Below are 22,409 nucleotides of genomic sequence, written 5' to 3' on the forward strand. Positions count from 1 at the left end.
ACCTGATTCGGGTAAAGTCCAAGTATGGAGACTTGGCACGGAAAAGTCCAAGTATGGAGACTTGGCACGGAAAAGTCCAAGCAGGGAGCTTGGCACGGGAAAAGACCAAGTAGGGAGCTTGGCACGGGGAAAAGTCCAAGTATGGAAGCTTGGCATGGGAAGTTAGAGAGGGCTCGGTAGCTCGTTCTCTGAACTGGATGGAGTCAGAGAGGGCTCGGGAGCTCGTTCTCTGGACCGGATGTGGAAGTCGGAGAGGGCTCGGTAGCTCGTTCTCCGGACTAGGTCAGAGAGGGCTCGGGAGCTCGTTCTCTGGACCGGACGAAGTCGGAGAGGGCTCGGTAGCTCGTTCTCCGGACTAGGTCAGAGAGGGCTCGGGAGCTCGTTCTTTGGATCGGACGAAGTCGGAGAGGGTTCGGTAGCTCGTTCTCCGGACTAGGTCAGAGAGGGCTCGGGAGCTCGTTCTCTGGACCGGACGAAGTCAGAGAGGGCTCGGTAGCTCGTTCTCCGGACTAGGTCAGAGAGGGCTCGGGAGCTCGTTCTCTGGACCGGACGTGGAAGTCGGAGAGGGCTCGGTAGCTTGTTCTCCGGACTAGGTCAGAGAGGGCTCGGGAGCTCGTTCTCTGGACCGGACGAAGTCGGAGAGGGCTCAGTAGCTCGTTCTCCGGACTAGGTCAGAGAGGGCTCGGTAGCTCGTTCTCTGGACCGGATGAGGAAGTCGGAGAGGGCTCGGTAGCTCGTTCTCCGGACTAGATCAGAGAGGGCTCGGTAGCTCGTTCTCCGGACTAGATCAGAGAGGGCTCGGTAGCTCGTTCTCTAGACCGGGAAGGCTTTAGGTTTAAGGCTGGGAAATTGGATCGGTCTGCAGACCGATCCAGTGATACTATGGGTTATCTGATCGGTCTGGTGATCGATCAGTAACCAAACAGTGGCTCACTGTAAGGTATCTGATCGGTCACCAGACCGATCAGGAAACGATCAGGAAGCGATGTTATCTGAGGAAGCGAGGGGATTCAGAGAAGGGGGGATCGGTCTGTGGACCGATCAGGGATACAGGACTGATGCCTGATCGGTCTGTGGACCGATCAGGGTCCTCCTGGACCGATCAGGATGGAGCCTGATCGGTCCAGGCTTAGCCGTTGTGACTCAACGGCTAGATTTCTGGATTCTTCTTTGTCTTATTCGCAGGTGCAGGATATAAGGCCGCTACAGTAGAAGAAGGAGATATAACGCTTGTTGACTACGGTTCTTGCTCCTGCGATCTGAGCTTTGTTGAGCTCTCCACTGTTGAAGCTTCGTGTGAGCTTCCATCAGCTGGTTTTCTAGCTGCTGTTGTTGGATCCGTGAAGTTGCTGCTTCATCAACGGACTCCAGTAAACAACGAGAAGACAAGCAAACTTGGTAGGGTGTTTTTACATTCATATTGTCCATTGTTTCTTGCTCTATTCTTTGTACTCCATTATTGCTGTTGCAAAAGGAATTGTGGTGAGGTTTCTCCACCCAGAAGGAGTTCTCATTAGCCGGTTTTCCGGGGTCTCATCCACCGACGGATTGATAGGATTCGTCCACCTTACGGACAAGCCGAGGAGTAGGAGTATCATCTCCGAACCTCGTTACATCATCGTGTTTGAGGTTTGATCTTCTCCACTTTCGTTTCTACATTGTATTTCCGCTGCGCTAACCTAAATTGTAGGAAGAAACGATAATTTGGGGTCGGCTATTCACACCCCCCTCTCTAGCCGCTATCCGAAGGTCCTAACAAGTGGTATCAGAGCCAGGTTGCTCTTTGACGGATTAACACCCGGGGGAGCACAAGCTAGAGAATGGATCGACTTGGAGAAGACATCACGATTCTACCCTTCTACGATCGCGACGACTTCGCGTATTGGAAGGTAAGAATGAAGTATTTTTTTATGACTAACATAGTAAATTGGAATTATGTACAAGTAGGTTTTATTCCTCCGGTGGATAAAGAAGGAGAACCTCTTGAGAAGAAGAAGTGGACGAAGGAACAAGTCCACCGATCCATGATCAACGACGAGGTAACGAAAATCTTTGAATTTTCATTACCTAATGATGTCTTGCGTAAGATAGGTGGATACAACGATGCCAAGGAGTTGTGAAACAACTTGGCTAAGTTCCATGAGGAGAGCTCCAATTCAAGTCATGAAGAGGAGTCAAGTGAGCCAAGTAGCTCACATCATGGAGGTATGGAGTTAGAAGTTGAGGGCTACTCAACATCTAAGGAAGAAGAGGAGAAGAGTTCTTCTTCAAGATTGGAGCAAGAAGAAGAAGTCTCTACCTCCGGAAGGGATGAAGAAGAGAGCTTATATCCATCCTCAACCCTAGGTAACTCAAGCAACTTAATTTCAAGTAAATTACATATAATGTGCTTTGAGTGTAGGGAATATGGGCATTACAAGAGTAAATGTCCAAAGAGGATTAGGAAGACTCCACCGGCGCCAAAGGTCAAGGAAGCCGGAGTCCCGATACGCAAGGGCAAGGAGCACGTGGTGTGCTTCCAATGCAAGCAAAGGGGACATTATAAGAGCCAATGTCCGAGGGGGAGGCAACCTCACAAGGACAAGAGACCAAGCACATCTATAGGGGGAGCTAAGGCAAACCCTAAGGTACCCTTTAAGGCACATTATTGCAATTCTAATAAGAAACATGCTAGTAGCTTTATTGCAATTGCCAATGATGATAAGCATGATAACCATAGAAACCAATACATGTGCTTAGGTGCCAAACATGTTAGTCTAGGTAAGGATAATACTAGAAATGCCAACCCTAGAATTAACTCATCTAAGGTTAAGGAAAACCTAGATAGGAATCCCAAAACAACTAGACATATGCCTAGGAATACCTCAAAGAAAAATGACAAATTAAAACTTGAGGTATTAGAGAAGGAAAATCAAGTCTTGAGATCAAGACTTGACACCTTAGAAAAGACTTTTAAGAATTTGGAGAAGTCAACTCTAGGGTCTAAGGGTCAAAAACAAAAGCCCAAGGACATGAGAGGTTTGAGTCACAAACCTAAGTCTCAAGTGGTCAAGCCCACTTACCATAATGTTCCATTCGATTATGGAACAAGACCTAGGGCTAGGAAGACCATCACCAAGGTCACAAGGAGTCACCCTAGAGTTGATCTTGATGAGTCCCAAATGACCAAGGCTTTAAAGCCTAGGAGGGTCATTAGGAGGGTTGCTAGGGAAGTCATCCCTAGTGAATATTTAGTGAACCCAATGAGCTCAAATAGGTTTTGGGTTCCTAGGAGCGTGATTTCATCACACTAGATGGTTTAGGGTGTGCCCACCTTATTTGGATAGGTAGTTAACCTAATCATGGCAAAAGGTGGCATTTTAGGAAGTTTCAAGGTATAACCAAGCCTTGAAAATGAAATTAAAAATTATTCCTAAGGTGATTAGGATGTGCCAACCACATTTGAGGAATTTTCTAGGGTCAATCTAATTGGCACATAGTGATCTAAAAATCTTTAGTATATGATTTTAGGTCTATTACACTTAGGAATATAGAATTTATGACAAAATGATCAAAATTATCAAAATGACAACTAAAGCTAGAATTAGGTATTTTCTATACCTTTATATGTTATTTGTCATATATTGTTTGCCATATGCCATGTCATGACATCATATTTAGTTTATTGTCATTTGAAATGTCATGATAATGCATAGGTTAGTTATATGTCATGCCTTATTTAAGTTTCATACTTTATGCCATGACATCATGACATTGGCACATATGTTCACTTATGATATTATTTTATGTCATGTCATCATCTCTTGCATTTATGATCAATTAAATTGATTTAAGGATAAAAACTCAATTTGATATGGAAATCAAATTGTTGTCTAGAAAATGCATGAGAACTTAGCTTAAGATGACCTAAACCCATATCTCACATCAAATTTGACTTGGATGTGTTTGATACACCTTAGATGTGTGTGAGATATTAGGATTATGAGTGAGGATCAAGGTGCATAGCTCTTATACCTAGATGAGCCTAATTCTAAATTGAGGATCATAGGGAAAGCTTGTGTACAAGTCATGTATATTTAGCCCTAAGATTGTGGTCCTAAATTGAATGGTTTAAAATCATTTCAAAATTGATTTGAAAAACCTTGATGAAGCTTTTCTAGTGATAGCATTCATCATTGAGAAAGTTGATACAAAGATGGATTAACCTTGAGCTATTTCAAAGTTTTTCGAACTTTGTGTCAAGATTTGAAAATGGAAATTATTTTCATAGAAAACTATTTTTCCATGATAATATATGTTATGAGGAATGTATCCTCAAAATTTTACAATTTTTAAAATTTTTTGTGAATTTTTAGGGGTTTCTGAATTTCGGGAGAAAAATCAGAAATTCCTATCAGAGCTTTGTGGACCGATCAGAAGGGATGCTGATCGGTCCAGGGAGGTCTGGATCGGTCACTGGACCGATCCAGGGAAGTGTGGATCGGTCTGGTGACCGATCCAGTAAAGGGCTGAGCGTGCAAAATGTTGATTTTCGATGATTGTCTAATTTCAGCGAAGTTGGTATTTTAGATTTCTAAAGTTGAAACTCTCAAGACATTGTTGGTGCAATGGTCAAGGGGAGTTGACCTTTAGGGAGAGTTTTCATTCAAGCAGGAGTTGACTTTTAGGGGAGTTTTACCGTCAAGATGAGTGATATGGGATGGTCACTATGTTGATTGTTGTATTTAGTATCAAGGGGAAATTAAGGGTTTCAATGAAAGGTATGGGACTTTCATTAGGAAGAAACTCTTAACCTTGATTCACTCTTTTTGATGTGTGTCAAAAAGGGGGAGAAATGTCTAGAGAATGTTCAAGGAATAACATTGGAGTTTGGGGAGAATGCTCAAGGAAGAGCATTGGAGAACTATTGGAAAACCTAAGTTAGGTTATCGGGTTAACCTAACTTGATTATGGTTTTTGTCAAACATCAAAAAGGGGGAGATTGTTGGTGCAACCTTAGGTCAAGGTTGACCTGGTTGACCCGACTCGAGTTGACCTGACTCGAGGTGTATTTTGATGTTTGACGAGAATAGAAAAGTTGTATCTTGATGTTTGACAAGAATACAAACTTGGGAGATTGTGGGTGCAACCTTTGGTCAAGGTTGACCTGGTTGACCCAACTTGAGTTGACCTGATTCGGGTAAAGTCCAAGTATGGAGACTTGGCACGGAAAAGTCCAAGTATGGAGACTTGGCACGGAAAAGTCCAAGCAGGGAGCTTGGCACGGGAAAAGACCAAGCAGGGAGCTTGGCACGGGGAAAAGTCCAAGTATGGAAGCTTGGCATGGGAAGTTAGAGAGGGCTCGGTAGCTCGTTCTCTGAACTGGATGGAGTCAGAGAGGGCTCGGGAGCTCGTTCTCTGGACCGGATGTGGAAGTCGGAGAGGGCTCGGTAGCTCGTTCTCCGGACTAGGTCAGAGAGGGCTCAGGAGCTCGTTCTCTGGACCGGACGAAGTCGGAGAGGGCTCGGTAGCTCGTTCTCCGGACTAGGTCAGAGAGGGCTCGGGAGCTCGTTCTCTGGACCGAAGTAAGTCAGAGCTTAGCTCGTTCTCCGGACTAGGTCAGAGAGGGCTCGGGAGCTCGTTCTCTGGATCGGACGAAGTCGGAGAGGGCTCGGTAGCTCGTTCTCCGGACTAGGTCAGAGAGGGCTCGGTAGCTCGTTCTCTGGACCGGATGAGGAAGTCGGAGAGGGCTCGGTAGCTTGTTCTCCGGACTAGATCAGAGAGGGCTCGGTAGCTCGTTCTCTAGACCGGGAAGGCTTTAGGTTTAAGGCTGGGAAATTGGATCGGTCTGCAGACCGATCCAGTGATACTATGGGTTATCTGATCGGTCTGGTGACCGATCAGTAACCAAACAGTGGCTCACTGTAAGGTATCTGATCGGTCACCAGACCGATCAGGAAACGATCAGGAAGCGATGTTATCTGAGGAAGCGAGGGGATTCAGAGAAGGGGGGATCGGTCTGTGGACCGATCAGGGATACAGGACCGATGCCTGATCGGTCTGTGGACCGATCAGGGTCCTCCTGGACCGATCAGGATGGAGCCTGATCGGTCCAGGCTTAGCCGTTGTGACTCAACGGCTAGATTTCTGGATTCTTCTTTGTCTTCTTCGCAGGTGCAGGATATAAGGCCGCTACAGTAGAAGAAGGAGATATAACGCTTGCTGACTACGGTTCTTGCTCCTGCGATCTGAGCTTTGTTGAGCTCTCCACTGTTGAAGCTTCGTGTGAGCTTCCATCGGCTGGTTTTCTATCTGCTGTTGTTGGATCCGTGAAGTTGTTGCTTCATCAACGGACTCCAGTAAACAACGAGAAGAGAAGCAAACTTGGTAGGGTGTTTTTACATTTATATTGTCCATTGTTTCTTGCTCTATTCTTTGTACTCCATTATTGCTGTTGCAAAAGGAATTGTGGTGAGGTTTCTCCACCCAGAAGGAGTTCTCATTAGCCGGTTTTCCGGGGTCTCATCCACCGACGGATTAATAGGATTCGTCCACCTTACGGACAAGCCGAGGAGTAGGAGTATCATCTCTGAACCTCGTTACATCATCGTGTTTGAGGTTTGATCTTCTCCACTTTCGTTTCTACATTGTATTTCCGCTGCGCTAACCTAAATTGTAGGAAGAAACGATAATTTGGGGTCGGCTATTCACACCCCCCTCTCTAGCCGCTATCCGAAGGTCCTAACACTTTTGACTCCAGCGTGGCATTGACCCCTCAAAATGGGGGTCCCCTGTTCTAACCGCCGGATCACTTGCCTCCCCCTCAAGTCTAGTCGAGGGAGGTAAAGTCCGACTGATTGGACTGCCGATCTGACTGAGTAACGACCGCTACATTAGTCCGCTCGGCCGGGCTTAGGGATGCTCATCCGTTCGGCGGTATCTTATTCGTGCCTTGTATTCTCTTGGAATCCATGCCCAATTCTCTCCCCTACTACCCATCACGTGTGTTGCACACGGTAAGAGACGCTCATTAAATGCGACCAGTATCCTGCTGACACATGGCGATCATGCGCTTGTCAGCGTATGGTGGTGGCATCACTTCCGATGGGACAGCCGCCGTTTGAAATGAACGGCTGGATGATGACCTCGTTCTTTATGACCTGGATCAGACGGTGGAGATTGCTCCCGGGCGGCGATATAAAGCCCGCAACTCCTTTTCGGCCGCATTGTTGCTTCACCCTCCTCCAGCGCCCCTCTGTTCGTTTCCTTCTCCGGCGACCTTGCCCCTCAACTCTTCGGCAACCCCCAAGCCCCAGTCGATCATCTCTTTTGCTCGTAAGACCCTTTTTCTCGCTCCCTACGTTTTCTTCTTTCTGTTAATCGTTTCATTCAGTCGGTTTCCCTCCATTCCTTGCTCGAACCTTCCCTTTTGGTCCCGCATTCTTGTCTTTCGACCATGACTAGCACCTCGCAGTCGACCGGCGGCGCTCCTGGTCTATGGTACACGACCATGGAGAGTCGTTTTGACGAGGAGGACGCGTTGCGTCTCGCTCGGACTTACGACATTCCTTCCGACCACCACATAGTACTAGCCACACCGGCCGATCGGCCTCATGAACCACCGCCCGACATCGTTCTTTTTTTCCGAGACCAATTTTTGGCCGGGCTACGCTTTCCACTCCATAAGTTTTTCTTGCAAGTCTGCAAATACTTCCGCATCCCACTCGGCCAGCTAGTTCCGAATTCCATAAGGTTGCTGAGCGGGGTGATAATTCTATTCAAACTGAACGGCATTCCCCTAGACCCCAAAGTTTTCCATTACTTCTACTACCCCAAGCAGCCCGAGTGGGGAACTTTTGTTTTTCAATCTAGGATAGGTTTCGTTCTTTTTGATAACATGCCGAGCTCCAATAAACATTGGAAGGAGCACTTTTTCTATGTGTGTTTCCCCGAGCCGTCGACCTTCCGTATCAAATGGCAGACGGCGATGCCAGCGCAACCAGAGCTCGGCAAGTTTAGAGGCGATGCGGCCTACCTTCATGCAGCCGATCGGCTGGTCGGCCAGCGCTATCACATCGACAAGCTGCTCCTCCCGAGAGTAATGTATATATTCGGCTTGTCTTCTACCCCGGCCGATCTGCCCTGCAGTATGAGTAAGTTCCCTTATCATCCCGTCTGTTTTGTTCTAACTGATTTATTTTTTACTTCTGCAGCTGAAGTCATGTGGCGTGCCAAGGCTACCGAGCGGCTGAAATTGCGAGCCGCCGAGATCGAAGCGGCAAAGAATAGGGAGGTCGCCGAGCGGGGCTCAGCTTCAGCTGGTCCGGCCAGCGAAGAGGATGAGGGGACGCAAACTGTCCCTGAAGCCTTAGACGCTCCTGCTTCTCACGACGAGGCCGCGGGCGACATAGAACCCTCTGCTCAAGCCGAGGTAGAGGGCCGTTCGGCCGACGACGTTCCTCTGGCAACTCGGAAGCGCAAACAGCTGGAGTCAGCATCCATACCAACTCCATCTGATGAGCCACAGTCCGAGCAGGGCGATGAAGCTCTGGTGTTATCCGGGACGGTCTCTATAGAGAGTACCCCTACGCCACTCGGCTCTCCAAGGGCTACCTCTGAGGTGCCGCACTCCAGTCCTCCCCGAATCCTGCGGTGTCTCAAGCGATTGGGCGACCGTCCTTCTTCCTCCACCGGTGAGCCGTCCGGTAAGGCCGCTGCTTCGAAAGGTGATCCGAGCGGCCCAAAACTGATAAAAACCATCCTGCGCCTCCCGTCTGAAGAATACATGGCGACCGCTGATCGGCCGGTGATCCCCGAACAGCAAATCACACTCACGGGTCCCCTCGCCAAAGCTTGGGAGGATGCTCGTCTCCGAATCGCCATGATGACTCCTGGTCAGCTCGGCGATAGCAATCTTCAACAGGCGACCGTGGTATGTTGCTTTGCTTTGTTGGGTTTTTTTTTTTTTTGGATCGAGCCTCTAACTTGCTCATATTCATTCGCAGAACTGGGTGGAGCAGATTGCCATCAACAATCACCTAGCCGAACTGGAGGACGAGCTGAAGAAGCTCAAGGCCGCGGGGGACAGCAGACAATCGACGACCGCTCTGGAGAAGGCCAAAAGGTTGTTGGAAGTCGAACGGGGTAAATCCTCTGGCTTGACGAGCGAAGTGGCCCGCCTAGAAGCCTTGGTCAAACAGTGGGATAAGGAAGTAAAGACCGCGACCACCCGGAAGCTTAAAGCCATCGAGGACATGGACCGGATGAAGGTGGAGAATCGGGGACTAGAGCAACATGTTAAGGAGTTGGACGCCTCGTTGACTGCCGAACGGGAAGGCCGCTCCGCCGACCAGGCTAAAGCAGAGGGGGCTTTGAAGGACCTTCAAGATGCTCTTGACGCTTCCAAGGTTACTCTCAAAGAGTATCAAGATGGGGAGCCAGGCCGGGCGGCGGAAGCGTGCAAAGCATACGTCCGCTCGGATGAATTTGGCGAAAAGTTCAGCGACAAGCCGTCCTTAACTTTTGAAGAGGCGATCAAAGTGACGGTGGACTATATGAAGACTAAGGGCCACATACCCGCCGAGTTGTCCGTCCCTCCCGAAGATCTAGCGACCATGATGGGCTCCATTCCCGACTCTCTTTTTAATTTCGATGACTGAATGAGAGTCTGTTAAGTTTCTTTTAAGTATCTACGCTCTTCTGTACGCTTGCCGCTCGGGGCAGATGTTTATAAATTTTGTCTGCCCGTCGCTTAGCTTGAATGGATTTTTTCTTTTGTTATTCGTTTGCTTGACCAGCGTCCAATCTCTAACTTTCGTCTTGGTCATAATTTTTCCTTGTCAAAGTACATTTGGCAAAGGAGCCGCCCGGCCATACGATGGCTTCATTCTCGCTATCACAGCCGACCCGATCACCGTTCGGCCCTTTCAACCAAGGACCACGTATAGAGCCATTCGTCTGACGGCCTTACCGGCTCCGGTTGCCCATCTTTTAACATCGAATTTTATCATCGTAACTCGACTACCTTCCGGTCGGAAGGCTTATAGACGCCGATCCGTCTCTCGATTTTTAACGTCGGAGCTCGACGATCTTCCGCTCGGGGGTTTATAGACGCCGACTCGTCTCTCGATATTTAACGTCGGAGCTCGACGGTCTTCCGCTTGGGGGTTTATAGACGCCGGCTCATCTCTCGATATTTAACGTCGGAGCTCGACGGTCTTCCGCTCGGGAGTTTATAGACGCCGGCTCGTCTCTCGATATTTAACGTCGGAGCTCGACGGTCTTCCGCTCGGAGGGTTTATAGACGCCGGCTCGTCTCTCGATATTTAACGTCGGAGCTCGACGGTCTTCCGCTCGGAGGGTTTATAGACGCCGGCTCGTCTCTCGATATTTAACGTCGGAGCTCGACGGTCTTCCGCTCGGGGGTTTATAGACGCCGGCTCGTCTCTCGATATTTAACGTCGGAGCTCGACGGTCTTCCGCTCGGGAGTTTATAGACGCCGGCTCGTCTCTCGATATTTAACGTCGGAGCTCGACGGTCTTCCGCTCGGGAGTTTATAGACGCCTCGTCTCTCGATATTTAACGTCGGAGCTCGACGGTCTTCCGCTCGGAGTTTATAGACGCCGGCTCGCTCTCGATATTTAACGTCGGAGCTCGACGGTCTTCCGCCGGGGGTTTATAGACGTCGCGTCTCGATATTTAACGTCGGAGCTCGACGGTCTTCCGCTCGGAGTTTAGACGCCGGCTCGTCTCGATATTTAACGTCGGAGCTCGGCGGTCTTCCGCTGGAGAGACGCCGCCTCGTCTCTCGATATTTAACGTCGGAGCTCGGCGGTCTTCCTTCGGGGTTTATAGACGCCGGCTCGTCTCTCGATATTTAACGTCGGAGCTCGACGGTCTTCCGCTCGGGAGTTTATAGACGCCGGCTCGTCTCTCGATATTTAACGTCGGAGCTCGACGGTCTTCCGCTCGAGGGTTTATAGACGTTGGCTCGTCTCTCGATATTTAACATCGGAGCTCGACGGTCTTCCGCTCAGGAGTTTATAGACGCCGGCTCGTCTCTCGATATTTAACGTCGGAGCTCGACGGTCTTCCGCTCGGGGGTTTATAGACGTCGGCTCGTCTCTCGATATTTAACGTCGAAGCTCGACGGTCTTCCGCTCGGGAGTTTATAGACGCCGGCTCGTCTCTCGATATTTAACGTCGGAGCTCGACGGTCTTCCGCTCGGGGGTTTATAGACGCCGGCTCGTCTATCGATATTTAACGTCGGAGCTTGACGGTCTTCCGCTTAGGGGTTTATAGACGCCGGCTCGTCTCTCGATATTTAACGTCGGAGCTCGACGGTCTTTAAGGCTAATTTTGACACTGCCGTTCGGCGAAGCTATTTGCTATCCTTTAATTATTTCTGCTTCCTGCATTACAAGGACATGTGCGACTAGAATATACACAAAAATAAGTTGCACCAGTGCACCTTTCATCTGGCACGATAAGGCTGGAGATGATTTGCACTCCATGGTCGATCCAGCTGCCATCCGTCTTCATCCTCCAAATAGTAAGCGCCCGAGCGGAGCTTTTCGATAACCTTGAAGGGGCCCGCCCAGGGAGCTTCCAGCTTGCCGACGTCGCCGGCCGACTTGACTTTCTTCCAGACAAGGTAGCCTACCTGGAACGATCTGGGGATCACGCGCCTGTTGTAGTTTTGCTTCATTCGTTGCTGGTATGCCATCAGCCGGACGGACGCCTTGGCTCGCTTCTCTTCAACCAAATCTAGCTCCATGTTCCTCCACTCGGCGTTGCCTTCATCATAATTCTGGATCCGGGCGGACTCGACGCCGACTTCAACAGGAATCACTGCTTCGCCGCCGTACACCAGATGGAAAGGCGTGACGCCCGTTCCTTCCTTTGGAGTCGTTCGGATGGCCCATAAGACGCCCGACACTTCATCCACCCAACTTCCTCCCAAATGATCGAGCCGAGCGCGCAGAATACGAAGAATTTCCCGATTGGCTACTTCGGCTTGGCTGTTGCTTTGGGGATAGGCTACAGATGTGAAGTGTTGCTCAATGCCGAAGCTTTTGCACCAATCTTCGAGCAATTTTCCTGTGAACTGCCGCCCATTGTCGGAAATAAGTCGACGAGGGATGCCGAACCGACAGATAATGTTCTGCCAGATGAACTTCTTGACCATCTGCTCGGTAATCTTGGCTAGCGGCTCGGCCTCCACCCATTTGGAAAAATAATCAACTGCCACAAGTAAAAATTTCCGTTGCCCGGTCGCCATAGGGAATGGACCCACAATATCCATTCCCCACTGATCAAACGGACATGAGACCGTTGACGCCTTCATTTCCTCCGCCGGTCGGTGGGAGACATTGTGATACTTTTGGCAGGATAGGCACGTCGACACGGTCCGAGCGGCGTCTGCTTGTAAGGTTGGCCAGAAGTATCCGGCCAGCAGGATCTTCTTAGCTAGTGATCGTCCGCCCGGATGCCCACCACATGATCCTTGATGCACTTCTTGGAGGATGTAAGCCGAGTCTTCCGAGCTCACGCATTTCAACAGCGGGCGAGAGAAAGACTTCTTATAGAGTTGGTCACCAATAAGTGTGAACCGACCGGCTCTCCTCCTCAGTAGCTGGGCCTCATCCCGATCGGACGATGTAGCACCTGAGCGGAGAAACTCCCTGATGGGCGTCCGCCAGTCGCTCGGAGATGTGAGGCCCTCCATCCGATCGACGTGCGCCACCAAAGACACTTGTTCAATTGGCTGATGGATGGCGATCGGCGTTATTGAGCTTGCAAGTTTGGCTAACTCATCATCCGCTTGGTTCTCCGCTCGGGGTATCTTCTGGATAATAACTTCTCTGAAGTCGGCATTGAGTTTCTCGAAGGCTTGAGCGTAAATCTTGAGCCGAGCGTTGTTGATTTCAAAAGTACCTGTCAGCTGTTGAGCGACCAACTGGGAGTCTGAATGGAGTGTTACCCGTCCGGCCCCTACATGCCGGGCGGCCTGTAAGCCAGCTATAAGGGCTTCATATTCTGCCTCATTATTCGTAGCTCTATAATCCAGCCGGACGGATAAGTGCATCTTCTCTTCTTGGGGAGACAGCAATAAGACACCAATACCGCTCCCGAGCCGAGTGGACGATCCGTCTACAAATACCTTCCACATGGCTTCGGGCTCGGGCCTTTGTACCTCAGTGACGAAATCCGCCAAGGACTGCGCTTTTATCGCCGACCGGGGTTGGTATTGAATGTCGAACTCGCTTAATTCCGTTGTCCATTTGATGAGTCGCCCGGACGCTTCTGGATTCAGTAATACTCGCTCGAGCGGGCTATTGGTTTTGACAATGATGGTATGCGCCAGGAAGTATGGACGAAGGCGCCGAGCGGTGAGGACCAGAGCGAAAGCAAGTTTCTCGAGCCCGGTGTAGCGAGATTCAGCATCTTTTAAAATATGACTAAGAAAATACACAGGCTCTTCCCCGCTCGCCTTCACTAGTGCCGAGCCGATTGCTTGCTCGGTTGAAGACAAGTAGATACAAAGTGGCTCACCCGCAGCCGACTTGGCCAATACAGGGAGAGAGTTCAGATATGCCTTCAAATCTTCGAACGCCCGATCGCATTCTTCGTCCCAGTGAAACTTAGTGGCCTTGCGCAAGATTTTGAAAAAAGGAAGACTCTGGTCGGCGGTCTTTGAGATGAATCTGGACAAAGCAGTTATCCGACCGGTCAAACGCTGCACTTCCCTTGTATTTCGCGGAGGCGGCATGTCTTGTAGAGCTTTCACCTTGCTGGGATTTGCCTCGATACCCCGCTCGGTCACTATGTATCCTAAGAAACGCCCTCCTTTTACTCCGAACAGGCATTTCTGAGGATTTAGCTTGACTCCATATTTCCGTAATGTTCGGAAGGTTTCCTCCATGTTTTTGAAGAGATTAGCCGCTCGGACGGACTTGATAAGGATGTCGTCCACATAAACTTCCAGATTTCGCCCGATCTGCTCCTTGAACACCTTGTTCATCAAGCGTTGATAGGTGGCTCCCGCGTTCTTCAATCCGAACGACATCACATTATAGCAGTAGGTGCCGTCAGTCGTCACAAAGCTAACTTTTCTTGGTCTTGCCGGGCGAGCGACACTTGATGATATCCCTGATAGGCGTTGAGCATGCATATCAACTCACAGCTGGCCGTAGAATCCACCAGTTGATCGATTCGGGGCAAGGGGTAAAAGTCCTTTGGGCACGCCTTGTTAAGGTCCCGGAAATCGATGCACACTCTCCACTTGTTGCCGGGCTTGGAAACTAGCACCACATTCGCCAACCAGCTCGGGAACTGGACCTCGCGTATATGGCCGGCCTCCAAGAGTTTCTCCACCTCCGCTCGGATTATGGCATTCTGCTCGGCGCTGAAGTCTCTTTTTCTTTGCTTTACTGGTTGAGCATCCGGTCGGACATAGAGCTCATGCTGCGCTATACTTGGTGAAATTCCGGGTAGCTCATGTGTCGACCAGACGAAGACATCATAGTTTCTTCAGAGGCATTGGATCACCTCCTCTTTCTGATTTGCCTCCAGATCGGACGCGATGAATGTCGTGACCTCCGATCGGGTCGGGTGTATCTGCACTTCCTCTTTTTCTTCATAAACTAAAGAGGGAGGCTTTTCAGTTATAGCATTCACCTCGATCCGTGGCGACTTCCGAGCGGAATTTGCTTCTGCTCGGACCATATCGATGTAGCATCACCGAGCTGCCAGTTGATCTCCCCGTACTTCTCCCACTTTTTCATCCACGGGGAACTTGATCTTCTGGTGGAAGGTGGAGACGGCCGCTCGGAACTCACTGAGCGTCGGCCGTCCCAAAATGACGTTGTATAATGAGGGCGAATCAACCACCACGAAGTTTGTTGTCCTCGTCCTTCTGAGCGGCTCCTCTCCAAGAGAGATAGTCAGCCGGACTTGTCCGACCGGAAGGACTTCATTGCCCGTGAACCCGTAAAGGGGGGTTGTCATGGGCAGCAGCTCGGCCCGATCAATTTGCAGTTGATCGAAATATGATATTGATCGAGCTCCCTATGTCAATAAAAACGTGGTGAATAGTGTAGTTGGCTATTACCGCTTTGATGAGAAGGGCGTCGTCATGGGGGACTTCCACTCCTTCCAAGTCCCGGGGTCCGAAACTAATTTCGGGTCCGCTCACCCGTTCTTGGCTACAGCTGACCGCATGGATCTGGAGCTGTCGGACGCTCGCCTTTCTTGCTCGGTTAGAATCACCTCCGGTCGGCCCGCCAGCAATGATGCTGATCTCGCCTCGGGAAGTGTTACTTCTATTCTCTTCTTCCCGAGCGGACGGTCGAGACCGTTCTCTAGACATTCGGCGATTCTCACGCCTGGGAGAGCGATGCTGATCGAGAGTTTGTTGTTTTCGCCTGTCACTTTGAGTCCGATCGGCTTCATGAGTTCTCTGTCGCCTATCGGATGAGGGAGATCGTCGACCACCACTTCGAGGAACGGGTTGAGCAATCAAGGGAAGACTTCGACAATCCCTTGTGTTGTGCGTATCCGTCCGGTGGAAGGAGCAGAACATCGGGGTCCATTTATTCTTTGGCTTGGGCCGGGCGGCAGCTACCTCTTGCACGTGGGACCTTGCATGGGGGGAGCGGATTGCTTCGGCTCTCGGTCCTCTGGGTGGATGAGCAGCGTGCGGCTTCCGCTCGGCAATAGGAGCCCGCTCGGTTGGTGTTTCTTTTTTCCGGGCTGCTTGGGCTTCCTCTACGTTGATGTATTCGTTGGCCCGGTGTAGCATGTGGTCATAATCTCGGGGCGGCTTGCGAATGAGCGACCGGAAGAAATCCCCATCCACTAGGCCTTGTGTGAAGGCATTCATCATTGTCTCCGAGGTGGTCGTTGGAATACCCATGGCCACTCGGTTGAACCGCTGGATATAGGCTCTGAGCGGCTCTCTTGGCTCTTGCTTGATTGCGAACAAGCTGACACTCGTCTTCTGATAACGCCGACTGCTTGCAAAATGATGGAGGAAGGCCGTTCGGAAGTCCTTGAAGTTTGTGATGGACCCATCCGGCAACCTCCGAAACCATCGTTGAGCCGATCCAGAGAGGGTGGTTAGAAAGACTCGACACTTCACCCCATCCGTATATTGGTGAAGGGTAGCAGTGTTGTCGAATTTACCCAGATGATCATCCGGATCGGTGGTCCCATTGTATTCGCCGATCGTCGGGGGCACGTAGTGCTTTGGCAGAGGATCCTTCAAGATGGCTTCTGAGAATTGGCGATTAATCCGCTCGGGCGATGCGTCCGCTCGGGGGGCTTTCCCTTTTCTGTCTTCTCGTCTCGGCCTTTCATCAGAAGAAGATCCCCGATCTCTATGGGTTGCTGCAGCTTCGGGGGTGCGGAATAGGGCCCGATGAAATGCAACGGTGGCCTGCGGTACTTCCGCTCGGCCACCAGACGCAGACGTTGCTTGCTGCTCCGGCCGCTCGGCTGCTGCTTTCTGTTTTTGCTCCACAAGCTTGGCGGCCCTCAACTCGACCAGAGCGTCGAGTTCCTCCGTGGAAAGCGTCACCGTGTGTTGTCGTCCAGTCTCGTCCATTGCTTCCGCTCGGATACAGGAGCGTTCCCACAGACGGCGCCAAATTGATCATGTCCGAATGCTGGCGCTCTCCTAGTCGCTGATGGAGATCCCCGGCTAATCGTACGAAGCTCCAGCGAACCTGCACAGAAGTCAGGCCGGGAAGGGGTTCCCGGCGGCGACCCTCCGACGCTCAAGTCAGGCAAGCAAGCAGCAAAAAAGAGTGGCTCCAAAGGTGTTGAACCGTACCTCCAACGAAGTATGAGGCTCTTTATATAGAGTGGTGAGAGAGCTCCTACACGTCCATCGAGGCGCATACATGTTCGCAGCCCATACCTCGGTATGTGTCTGTCAGAAAGCTTACCTGACGCCATACTGCTACAGTCCAAGTATGTCCTCGATGGGACAACAGAACACCTCGTTGTCAGACTTGGAGTATGGCCTAGCCATAGGATCCGACCACAGGCCGGGGCGTCCGGCAGGCCGGCTGGACGGGGAGTCCCTCCGGCCAACCCTCATCTTACGCGCTGGACGGCACTCACATCCCGTCCGGCCTGCCGTTGGTATCGATATGCTGGGGATATTTTCGGTAGGGTACTATGTAGGGACTGTTAGCAGTATGTCACCTTCTCTTAGGCCCTCCGCTCGGCTCCTTGTTACTGTTCCATTGAGCGTCGGAACCCCGACTTCTGTCGGGGCGCCTTTTGCCTTTGGCTATTCACCGGTCGACCGGCCGGGGCCGGTCGGGAGGTCGGCCCCTCCTTCTCCGGTCGGCCCCTTGGCCTTTTGACTCCAGCGTGACATTGACCCCTCAAAATGGGGGTCCCCTGTTCTAACCGCCGGATCAGTTATTATATAATCATATAGTAATTATCATCCCATAACTATTATAAAATTACAGTAACAACAATTTTATAATTATTACAACTATATATTTATAATCATTATAATTCTATAGTTACTATAACTACAAATGTAATAATTATGATCTCATAATTACTACAACTATATAATTATAGCAACATGATTCCGTAGTATAGCTGTAGCAATATGATTTCATAATTGTTATACACTATAATGTTGACTAACAATAAATTATCTATATTGTAATAGCTACAACAAAATATTGACTAGAGTACACATATTATAGCAGGTATTAATACTTAAAGCGTGTTGGGCAATATTTTATAATTTTGTTGGAAATATTTGTCAGAGTTACGGGAGAATAGTTTAAATTGAAATTATAATCAAAATAGATTTATTTATCAAATGACCTAAGCTGATAATTGTTAGACTGAGCTAGCTAGGTTGTTTGGAATGATCGAGCTATGCTGAGCTGAGTCGAGATAGTCGAGTATCAAGCTGACCAAGTTACCGAGTGCCAAGCTGGCTAAGTGCCTGAGCTGCTAAGTCGGCTAATTTGCTGAACTGGCCGAGCCACTAAGAGTCTAGCTAGGCTGAGTGCCAACTTGGCCGGACGCCAAGCGCTCCCGAGTGGACACTAAGTGGTTGCGTCACTCGATTGCCGAGATGACAGAGTCTGAGTGGGGTGTCACTGCTTTAGTGCCTAGTCAGGAGAGAAAGATACGAAGGCCTGCGTTTGAGGTAGTTTACTTAAAACAGATTCATTCCCTCAGGCGGTGTTTTGAGGTCATGCTGAACGTCTATTTACCAAGATACAATGTGTTGGTACCCTAAAGTGGTTTTGATGTGATCAACTAAGTCAGGTTAGGTCCTGGTAGTTTTTAACCATGTGTCTAAGTGTGCAGGTGTTGGAGTGTATACTGAAAGCCTAAGCTTTGTAAACATTCATTATGAATAAAGAATCACATTTGGTCAAATTGTCTACATTTAGTTGTAGTTGTTCAATTAATTTATATTGTAGATAACATAGTATGTGGTGTCACATGCAGAAGATAATGTTATTAGTACCTTATAAATTATAAACAGTAGCTCACGACCAAAATGGAAAGGAACAAACCATTAGAAGGTCGTAGTGTAATTAGGTATTAGTTTATCTTGACTATATAATTACACTAGTACACTCAGAGTGTATTGAGTAGGACCATTTGAGGTCGTTTCTTTTATACTGACTTTATAAAGGAACAAAGACCTCAGTTATTATGGAAGTGTATGCTCTTAATCTTAATATAATAACAAGCACATATATTTGATATTTATTTCTTTAATTTATCAATGGGTGAGATTTAGTTCGATGAATCAATAAACCCGATAAGTTGGGAAATGATATCACTTATAGTGTGTGTTGTTGATTATAGAAGGAAACTGTGTCCTAGAGATACTAGGTTGATAATGTCCTCAAGAGGAGCTCATAAGGATTGTCATGTTAAACCCTGCAGGTGGACTTAGTCCGACATGATGATAAGGTTGAGTGGTACTACTCTTGGACTAAGATATTAATTAAATGAGTTGTCAGTAACTCACTTAATTAGTGGACATTCGATATCTTAAACACAGGGAGACTAACACACTCATAATAAGAAGGAGCCCAAAAATGTAATTTGGGATTGGTGCGGTAGTTCAATAATAGTTCTATAGTGGAATGAATTATTATTGATAAAATTAAGTTGTGTGTTCGGGGCGAACACGGGATGCTTAATTTTATCGGGAGACCAAAACCAATTCCTCCTCTCGGTCCCTATCGTAGCCTCTTATTTATAGAGTACTATACCCACCTATACCCACCTTCTATACCCACCAATAGGGGGCCGGCCAAGCTAGCTTGGGAACCAAGCTAGGGCCGGCCTAGGTATAAATTGGGGTGGCCGACCCTAGCTTGAACCCAAGCTAGTGGGGGCCGGCCAAATTAAATTAAAAAAGAATTTTAATTTTAATTTTTATTATGTGGAAGAAATAATTTATTAAAGAGAATTAAATTAAAATATCTCTCTTGTAAAAGATCTATAAAAGATTAAAGAAAGAGATTAGATCTCTTTCCTTATTTGTAGATTGGTGAGATGTTTTATTTTCTCTTTAAAATTATTTACATGTTGATAAAATTAAAATTATGAAAATTTATTTTTATCAACCATGAAGAGATTTTAAAAGGAAATTTTATTTTTTTTAAAAAAAGTTTCCAAAGACCAATAAGGAAGTTTTAATTGTTGATTAAAATTATCCTATTTGCTCTACATGAGGTGGTCGACCATTAGAGATTAATTGGGGAAATATTATTTTATTTTTCTCAATTAAATCATGTCAAGGGAATTAAGGAAATTTTATTGTAATTAAATTTCCTAATTTGCCTAGGCCAAGGAATATAAAAGAAGGGGCGAGGGTGCCTTCACAAGACACAACCTCTATTATTTTCTCTCCCTCTTTTCCTTGGTGTTGTGGCCGGCCATCATCCTCTCCCTCTCTTCCTCTTGTGGTGGCCGAATACTTCATCCCTCTTGGAGTTCTTGTGGTGGCCGGATACTACTTGGAGAAGAAGAAGAAGAAGGAGAGAAAGCTAGCATCTCTTGGAGCTTGGTTGGTGTTTTGATCTTCTTCCTTGGTGAAGCTTTCTTATTGTTGGCCGAACCTAGCTAGGAGGAGAAGAAGGTGGTTGGTGATTTCTCATCTCGGAAGATCGTTGCCCACACAACGTCCGAGGTTAGAAGAGGAATACGGTAGAAGATCAAGAGGTATTTCTAAAAGGTATAACTAGTAATTTTTCTTTCCGCATCTTACTAGTTATTTATGGAAATAATACCAAATACAAGAGGCTTACGATTCTAGAATTTCGAATATATTTTTCGATGTTGTGTTCTTTTATTTTTTCTTTTCCTTGTGATTTGATTGTTCTTTTCGGTTAACCTAAAGTTATTTTAGGAAATTAAATATTAGTTTTCCATAAGAGGTTTTGTCTAGTCGGTGGTGGTTGCTCCCATATCCAAGAAGGCCATGTGCCTCGCCATGTCAATACTGGGAACCAATTATGGAAATTAATATTTAATGGAATTAATAACTTAAGGTGACTTGGGTCGAATGTGTTAAGTTCCGCAGGAGATCCAAGTCAAAACCTAAAAGAACAAATAGATTAAGTTTTGGATCAAACGTGTTAAGTTCCGCAGGCGATCCAAAATTTAATTTAAAAGAACACATGGTAGCTAGGAAAAGGTTCAGACCTTTGTACAAAAATTTTGTACAGTGGAACCTCTAGGTTTTCCGAGTAGCAACCAATAACAGGAACTTAGGAGCACAGGAAGTCGAGCAAAAGATGCAGCTAGCAAGAAGGATGGCATGGGAGAAAGTCGACGGGCTCGGTGCGTCCGAGGGATGAGATACTACGGAAGAGTATGCGGGCGGACGAGAAGGGAGTGTGCAGTGTTTCCAAGGGACGAGAAGCCGGAGCAGAAGGTTACTCGAGGAGAAGAGCAAAAGATGCAGCCTGTGAAAAGGACGACACAGGAGAGAAGTTGACCAGCTCATTGCGTCCGAGGCATGAGGCACTGCGGAAGAGTATGCCGACGGACTAGAAGGAAGCACGCGGCGATTCCGAGGGACGAGAAGCCAGGAGTGGAAGTTTGCTCAAAGGCCGGAAGCTAGGTTCAGGTGAGCCCTATTCCGGATGGCCAAGATCACCCAAGCGAGCGAAGCCGGAGCGGAAGACCCGGACCAAGGCGAGCGGAACCGGAGCAGAAGACCGGGACCAAAAGTCAATAGGCTGTTGACTTTCTTGGTCCGGGCGCTCGGACTCACCGGACTCCTGGCGCCCGGAACTTATATCTTTATCCAGATCACGTTAAATGCAATTCTTTGTGACAATAATAAAGTTTTATCCTCCTCTAGGCGCCTGAAACCCTTCTAGGCGTCCCGACTAGGGCTATAAATACAACTCTGGTCCCAAAAGTTAAGAAAGACTTGAGAAACACTTGTAATTGATTCTAGCTTTGTTATTATGAGCCATCAATGTTGTAATAGATTTTTTCGCCTAAAAGAGACTTTAATAGTGAACTTCAACTGTCTTGGATTAACAACCTTTCCGGTTGTAACTAAGTAAATTGTCTGAGCCTCGTCTTTCTTTTAGTCTCTTATTTATTATATGCAAGTGTTAGTTTAATTTATCTATAAAAGATCGAGAAAGGTTGTTCTAATTTTGCAAGGCTATTCACCTCCTCTAGTCGGCCACCCAGTGATCCCAACAAGTGGTATCAGAGTCAGGACGCCTCAGAAGAACTAACCGTTGACTGAAGCAAACGAGAAGTGACCAGAGATAGCATCTACCCACCAACGTTTGAGGGAGAGTTCGCATTTTGAAAGCGCTGAATAGAGGTATTTCTCAAAATAGATTTTAATATTTTATTAATAATGATATATGGTTATGAAGCACCGAAGAACACAAACGAAGAAGAAATTGAAAAACACTTTTGGACCAAAAAGTAGCACGACGATTTTACATCAAATGGTAAGGCTGAATTTCATCTTTTAAGCGTACTACCGGTTGAAGATCTCGACAAAATCGACAACTATCAAAGTGCAAAAGAACTTTGGGAAAAGTTCTTGAAGCTCCATGAAGAACCAAAAGAAGTCGAATCCAACTCCTCGATGGATACCAAGTCATCATCAGAAGAATCTGAAACTGAGGAAATTCTTGGAATAGCTTTAATAGTCGAGTACCTACCAGAAGACGAAGCAAGCTTATCCTTAATGAACAATGAAAGCATCGATGAAGAGGGAACATCGTCAGAGGAAAGCATCACTACAGAGGGAGCATCAAAAATTGATATGGTAAATTAGGTAAGTAAACTTCCTCCAGAGCAATTATATAAACTTGTGCAAATGCTAAGTAAATCATTGTATAAGAAGAAAACAAAGTATATCAAATCAAAGAAAGAATT

The sequence above is a fragment of the Zingiber officinale genome, chromosome 1B, assembly GCF_018446385.1.
Source record: "Zingiber officinale cultivar Zhangliang chromosome 1B, Zo_v1.1, whole genome shotgun sequence".
NCBI classification, from domain to species: Eukaryota; Viridiplantae; Streptophyta; class Magnoliopsida; order Zingiberales; family Zingiberaceae; genus Zingiber; species Zingiber officinale.